At 37.8% G+C, this 7583-nt stretch overlaps 2 protein-coding genes across 2 annotated transcripts in view; one reads left to right on the top strand and one right to left on the bottom strand.

Annotated features, from left to right (window-relative positions):
- The window catches only part of LOC106873758 (mitochondrial coenzyme A diphosphatase NUDT8), a 30644-nt gene extending 29518 nt beyond the window's left edge, over nucleotides 1-1126 (bottom strand). The window contains exon 1 of the mRNA XM_052969087.1: nucleotides 1063-1126. The gene's annotated coding sequence lies outside the window, so the exon portion shown is untranslated. The remainder of the gene's footprint in view (nucleotides 1-1062) is intronic.
- The window catches only part of LOC106873756 (calcium permeable stress-gated cation channel 1), a 70731-nt gene that overhangs the window by 1020 nt on the left and 62128 nt on the right, over nucleotides 1-7583 (top strand). The gene's annotated exons all lie outside the window — the stretch shown is intronic.

Below are 7583 nucleotides of genomic sequence, written 5' to 3'. Positions count from 1 at the left end.
ATATATATATATATATATATATACACGCACACATAGAATGATTATAATGATTCTACCAGTGGAAGTCTGAATAATTTCTTGTTTTTCCGACTCCTTGCTGTGATATTTACTTCTGTTTTCTCTAAGTCGAACTCGAGATAAAAGAAATGTCAAAATATTAAATACTTCTGTCTTCGCCACATTTTAAAAATTCTTGTTATCTTAACAACAACACTATTTATCTGTGGCAAACTTTACACTGTCTTCGTTCAAATTTCATCTTCAGTTTCCTATCAACTTCATCAGTTTCTTTTTATTTTTTGTTGCAACAAGGATATTTGCATTACGTTTCTGTTTATTCCAGTTTTACTAAGATAACATATGTAACTAACATTTAGTTATAAAACAGACATCAGATTAATTTGCTTTATATTATTATTATTGTTGTTATTTTATTTAGTAAGTCTTTCTCGTATGTATTTCAACATACTTTTATCTGTCTGCTGTGTCAAGCAATCTTTTGTCGTTACTCTTCTTACATACTCCCCCCCCCCACACACACACAGTATATGTGTGCGAAAATGTACTTTTACTTTATAATTTCATTCTGGATTCCTTTTGAGAATTTGTCAGTGTTTCTTGTGTGTTTCACTCCGTCTGTCAACTCGTCACTGATAGCTTCCAAGTGTCGTGTCGTGTCGTGTCGTATTCCAAGGTTCCACCATGTGTTTTACTTAAATACTGCTTTTGTCGATGACCTAATGATAGATTTATTGTTCATCCTACAAACTAACGAGTGGGGTGCGGTTTCCCCCAGATGGCTCCCTACCGTCTGAAATAAACATACAATATATTAGTGTAGTGCTTTACAACAAAGAGACTGGATGAGCATGGTTGGAGTGGTTTTGATCATAGGCCTGTTTGCTCATGTTTTGCCTATGGTTAAACAACATATTCGTCAGATACCGACCTACGCACTGACGATGTACAACACAAATTAGTTTAATGACCAATGTTTTTTCTTTTTTGGGGTGGGGGGTGGGGTGGGGATGGGAAGTTAAGTGCTATGGACATGATACTGACCTTCCGTCTCTCTGGATTAAGATACCATGCTTAATAATCGATTGCTTAGGAAGGCACGCAGTCTGCATTTTATTTTCTCAGATGAGAAAAACAATAGCGTGACACACTTGGTTAGCCTTTGTTGATCAGACACGTGATCAAAATCGTTCCAGCCGCGACCATCCTATCTTATTTTCTAATACAAGATATTTAAAACTACATCATTGAAAGACGAATGAGTGTGATTTGGGGGTATTTGACTATTATCACTGGCAAGTTGAGTGTCTACGTAGAGGCTCCCTAGTTTTAAAGGGTGTTAGCAATGTAATGTCGTGCGTGGGCGATTCTAATAACCGGAGTTTCTGTTGTTCAAATCCGCCAAGACAGAGGTCAGTTAACAACTGAACTGTACAGAGAGAAAGGCGGGCGCACTCGCTCTTTGTTGAATGTATTATATCATACGGCAAGGACAGTCACTGAAAAGAAAAGTATTACGTGACCCCAGGTGATACAAAAGTGCTGAAATATTAGTGAATTTAGACTCCATTGTTTTACAAGACAGGTGTACGAATCACAGCTGCAAACAACTCACAACTAGTTTAATAATCCGCCAAACTCAACCAATGCATCAAGCGTATTTTGTCATTGTCACGCGGCGGCACTGGTTTGAACATATGTTTCATTCACCAACGTCTGTGCATTGTTCTGTTGCTTAGCTAATTCCTGTACATTTGTCGTAATTTTGTTTTATGCCCCTGTTAACCCCACACCCATCAGATTAACCTTGATCAAACTGACTTATGATCAGACATTCCAACCGTGGCACCCTTTTTTCTTTTTGTAGACAATTTTTGGACGATATTATCAAATGCGTGCTATTTCATAATCAATGTGTGATTTGAAGGAGATTTGGTTGTTATTTCTGGCTGGCCTAGGAAAACTAGAAATACTACATAGACTTTGATCGGTTCGATATTGGCCAGTTCTTATTCTTTAGACCCAGTTCTATAATCAAAGATAGTTGTGATGATCCCATCTTTAATCCAAACCTACTGTCTTTAGGGCTACAGTATCCAATGTCTTCTTTATTGAGCTGGTAGGGTGTGTGTGATTTGCTGCAGATTTAGCTATTAGTTCTAGATTAAGCGACTGTGTAGGAGGTTCTCTATAAAGAAAGAAAACAAAAATTACGGGTGTAGCTATATGGTAAGACGTTTGCTTCCTAATCACATGGATCCAGGTTCAGTCCCACTGCATGACACCTTGGGCAAATGTCTTCTATTATAGTCTCGGACCAGCCAAAACCTTGAGTGAATTTGGTAGATGGAAACTGAAAGAAGCCTGTCATGTGTATGTATATATGTGTGTGTCTGTCTGTCAGTCCCTCACCACCTCTTGATAACTGGTGTTGGTGTGTTTACAACCCTGTGACTGAACTCTTTGGCGAAGGAGACTAATAGAATAATTCCCAGGCTTGTGAAGGAAAAAAAAGTACTGGGTCTATTCATTTGACTAAAAGTCTTCAAGGTGGTGCTCCAGCATGGCCACAGTCTAATGACTGAAACAAGTAAAAGACAAAAGGACGCCCACGATCTCAGCAACATATAATTAGACGACGATGATTTCTTCAAGTAATGTTGTCCAGTGATTGAAATAACTGTTTAAGCTAAACCTGTTTATCTCTACAAAGGCGGTGAACTGGCAGAAACATTAGTACCAGTTACACACTGGGGTCGATATAATCGACTTAATTTGTTGACTGGATCAACTAGAATATTCATCGTTGTACGCGATGAGGTACCATTTTTTTTTTAACTTGGGGAAAATTTAGTCTCAGTGGCATTCCCAGCTGGAATTACATTTATTTAATTTCATTTAGTACTGATAGAATTTGTGGTTAACAAAAAACAAACCTGTTTTGGTTTGAATATGTACTTAATTCCTGCATTTTACTGTTCTACATTACTTTGTCCAAAATTGATAAAGATCATCTGTTTCGGGCATGTCAATGCTTCCGACCCTGTTTGAAGCAGCCATTGTTGCTAACAATGGATTCATTGAATAGGTCTGATAAAAGGATCCTCAAGTTTATTTCTAGCAACTTGTTTTCAAATACAGCTTTTCTTTGATGAGCATATTTTTCTAAATTCGTACAAATGACCTAAAAAAACCTGATGCACCCCTGTACACCTCTAAACACAACCTCAGGCCATTTCTCTTTCTCTCTCACTCTTACTTTCACCCTACCACAACACACACACGCACATTGTCAGGAATCAACTCACAACTGATTACTATTCTTTAAGTTTTGGGCAATACAAGAGGAAAAGATAGCTGAGACTAAAGTTATCTAAGCAAGTATGTCCAATGAGAATTTCACTTTCTTGGCTCATACTTTCATCTTGTGTGGCTTGTGACTATTTGGGCGTCGACTTAGAAACAGGCATTTAAAGACTTTCACACACACACACACACACACATTATTAAATAATGTGGGTGGATGTAAGTGAAATGTTTTTTGATATATTCTTCACATCCACACACATGGAAAATATCCTCCAGTATAGAATCTTTACCAAACACAAGAGGTTTTCTTTTGTTTGGTTTCATATTTCAGATGGAAATACACCATCCATGTATTTCAAGGAATTTCTAAGATTTTTGGAAAGTATTTAACTAAGCTGATGTTTGGAACAATTTAATGAGTGTTTCTTTCTTAGAATTATGACGTAAGGTTTTACTTTAGATATTCTTTTGCTTGTTCCAGTCTACGGCCATGCTGGAGCACCACCTTAAAGGGAGTTAGTTGAATAAATCGATCCCAGGATTTATTTTTTGTAAGCCTAGTATTATTCTATCGGTCTCTTTTGCCAAAATGCTAAGTTACATGGACATAAACACACCAGCATTAGTTGTCAAGTGATGGTTGGCATAAACACACACACACACACACACACACACACACAAATATATATGAATTCTGCCAAATGCGAGCTTTCTTTTCAGGTACATGATGCTGCTGTCCCCCATCCCAGGGTTTCCTGGGCCCATACCTCCCACACCTTCAGGGTTGGCACTCTCAATGTCGGCACACTGAAAGGTAGGTCTGGTGAGATTGTTGAGATGCTTGAATAGAGGTGTGTCGATATGTGCTGCATCCAAGATGTAAGGTGGAGAGGAGGTTTCGCAAGGTTCCTCACAGGCAAAGAACACAGGTACAAGATTTTCTGGGCAGAGAACACTGATGGGGTCGGGGGCGTGGGTATACTTCTTGCAGAGAAATGGGTTAAGGTATTCAAGGTAGTCAGAGTATGCGACAGAATACTTAAGATTAGATTAGTGCTTCATCATGGGTTTACAACCATTATCTCGGCCTATACTCCTCAGCCGGGACTACCCGATGGACAGAAAGACCGATTTTATGACACCCTTTGCAGACTAACTCGTTGACGAATGACAGGGATCTTCTCTTTGTGGCTGGTGACTTCAATGGACATGTTGGACAACATGGTTTGCAATACTTACTTCAGGGAACCTGCCAGTCACCTAGTCACCAACTGTTCTGGCAGACACACTAGCCAAATTGACTACATCCTCTCCAGAAAAAGGGAAAGATGGCTGCTTATAAATGCCAAAACCTTCCCAGGCGAAGAATGTACCCCACAACATAGACTGGTAGTTAGTGATTTCAGGATCAGGGCTAAGTGGATGCACTGAAGACTTGGAATATAGTTTTTGCTGTGTGACAGGATGTGGAAAGACATAACTAAAAGAATGAGTTTCACGCACTCATCTAATTGTTTCTGTTGGGTCTGGAAGGAAGCAGATATGGTACCAGGGAGAAGTGACAGAACTGCAGAGCTCTGGTCAATTCAGTTGGCCATAGTGTCATGGTGGGTGGGAAGGTAACACCGTTTGAATGTGATTGTGTTGGGCAATAATGGTGAAGCAGTGGTCAGATGACATGGTATGTTGATAGACTCCAGTCTCAGTTTAGAGGTTAGGATTTGATATGAGAAAGAAGTGTTGGGGTGTCTGTGGACTGATTCAGAATGTGCGTCAGGGAATGAAATTAATTGGTGCAAGATATACTGGGGCAAGAGGGGCCAGATATATCTCCCAGCCTCATAGTTTTTTGTGTATTTCATGACATAGATATCTGAAAGATTTCCTCATTTTGAATCTAGACCTATTGAATAAACCCTTTCATTCTATGGTGGAGGTCACCACTTTATTAATGAGTCATTCAGCTGGGCCACATTTTGTTGTCTGTTTATATCAGTTTGTGTTTAACTTTCAATGAATGGAAGAATAAACATTTGTGGAGCACTGCAACTGCAGCAATTTTAACCCTTTCATTACTGTATTTCTGTTGAGATGCTCTGTGTTTCTTTCAATTAATTTTATATATAACAAAGAATTTAGTAAAATAACTAAGTTATCATTCAGCTAGTGTTAGGAACATAAATTGTGACTAAGGAGGAAGATTTTAATACAGAATTTTTGAAAACAAGACATTTGTACTACAGAGCCAAGGGTGGTTTCAGCCAGGTTGGTATCGAAAAGGTTAAGAATTGTTTCTCTATTATATATTTTAACCCTTTTGTTACCATATTTCTGTTGAGATGCTCTGTGTTTCTTTCAATTAATTTTATATATAACAAAGAATTTAGTAAAATAACTTGGTTATCATTAAGCTAGTGTTAGGAACATAAATTGTGATTAAGGTTTGGTGGAAGATTTTAATTCAGAACTTATGAAAACAAGACATTTGTAATACAGAGTTAGTTTCAGCTGGATTGGTAATGAAAGGGTTAAATGAGGAAGGTTCTGTAGGAACAATGAAATGGAAGATGGAGTTGTTTAACCTGAGGTCAGTGCTAAATAACCCTGGGATAGGAAACTGAACAGTGACCCAGCACAACCCACTGACCATTCCTCTACCTAGCTCTGATATTCAAGGCTGAATCTTCCATTGAGAAAATGGTTTCCAACATGAAGGGTTTTTGCAAAGAATGTAGAAATCACAGATTTACAGGTGCTTGCTGCATAGTTTTAATTGTCTTTTAGTTAAGCAAAAATCAACACATTCCAATAAATTAACCCCTTTATTACCATATTTCTGTTGGAATGCACTTTTTCTATCAAACTGAAGAACATCATTGTCTCCCTCATTTTACACATTTGGTCGGCCTGGGGCTATAGTAGAAGACACTTGCCCAAGGTGCCACACAATGGGACTGAACCCGGAACCATGTGGTTGGTAAGCAAGCTACTTACCACACAACTACTCCTGTGCCATCATCATCATCTTTGTTGTAGTTGTTTAACGTCTGCTTTCCATGGACTTAGGATTTGTGTGTGGAGGACAGAATTAGTTAGCAGAATTCTAACAATACAAAACTTACAACTGAAGAATGTTATTGCCTTAGGTTAGATTAGTCCTTTGGCCAAAGATTTCTAGCTTTGACTATCCTGTCTTTTATTCCCAGGCTCAGCATATTTGAACCATATTTTATATGATGGTAGAGTAGTATTGAAGTGAGATGTAACTGCTGTTTCTAGCAGATTGAACAACCCTCACAAGGTTTGGCAAGTTATTTATATCATACACTCACTCTTACTCACTGACATCTTTCTGCATTTTAACATAGGAATATTCTGACATCAGGACAAACATGTCTCTCTCCAACTCATAATAGTTCCAACATATAACATGAACTGGTTTTGTGCAAATTGTTTTGAAGATTGATTATTGCAGTTGTTGTTTTAGTTTCAGGTCAGCCATGCTCATGTAGACCTTTTACAATCAAAAGCACCAGCTGTGACCATCCTGTTTTATTTTCAGACCTAGCTTAGATCAATCTGAATTATACAGTCTGGATTTTTTTTTTTAAAAGGAAATTTGACTGCTATTTCTAGCTAATTGAATGACTGCATAGAGCAGTGCTGATTGTGTCCTCTTAGGGCTGCTGTAACTTCACAAAGTTGCAGAAACTGGAACTGTTGAATGTTTAAGCCCTTTCCTTACCATTTTTCTGTAGAAATCCACTATTTTTTGTTTCAATTGATTTTTGAAATAACGAAGACTTTAGTAAAATAATTTAGTTATTAAGTTAGCATTAATAATAATAATTATTAGTTATTATTATTAAGTTGGCATCTGGAAGATAAATTGTCATGAAATTATGATGGAATGTTTTAATTTTGATCATTTTAAAAGGAGGTTGTATCATGGAACTAGGAGCAGTTTCCAGCAGGGGTTTCTATCAAAAGGGTTAAAAGGCTCATAAGTTTTCTCAGAATATTCAAACCAGGTAAAATATTTATAGCTTAAACACATTTTTTTCCCTCCAAAAAACAAACTTTGCCTGGGTTGAAATGTGAGGCACGTTTGAATAATTGTGAAGATCTCTTCACATGAAACCATCAGTTCCCTCATTCACCCACAAGCAAAAATATATTTATCCACATATTTATCCAGAAGCCAGTCGTGTGTGTGTGTGTGTGTGTGTGTGTGTGTTCCCTAGCATTGCTTGATA

This window comes from Octopus bimaculoides, chromosome 6 (genome assembly GCF_001194135.2).
Source record: "Octopus bimaculoides isolate UCB-OBI-ISO-001 chromosome 6, ASM119413v2, whole genome shotgun sequence".
In the NCBI taxonomy this organism is placed as follows: domain Eukaryota; kingdom Metazoa; phylum Mollusca; class Cephalopoda; order Octopoda; family Octopodidae; genus Octopus; species Octopus bimaculoides.
The sequence above is the reverse complement of the archived record's forward strand: the minus strand, read 5'-3'. Positions and strand labels throughout refer to the sequence as shown.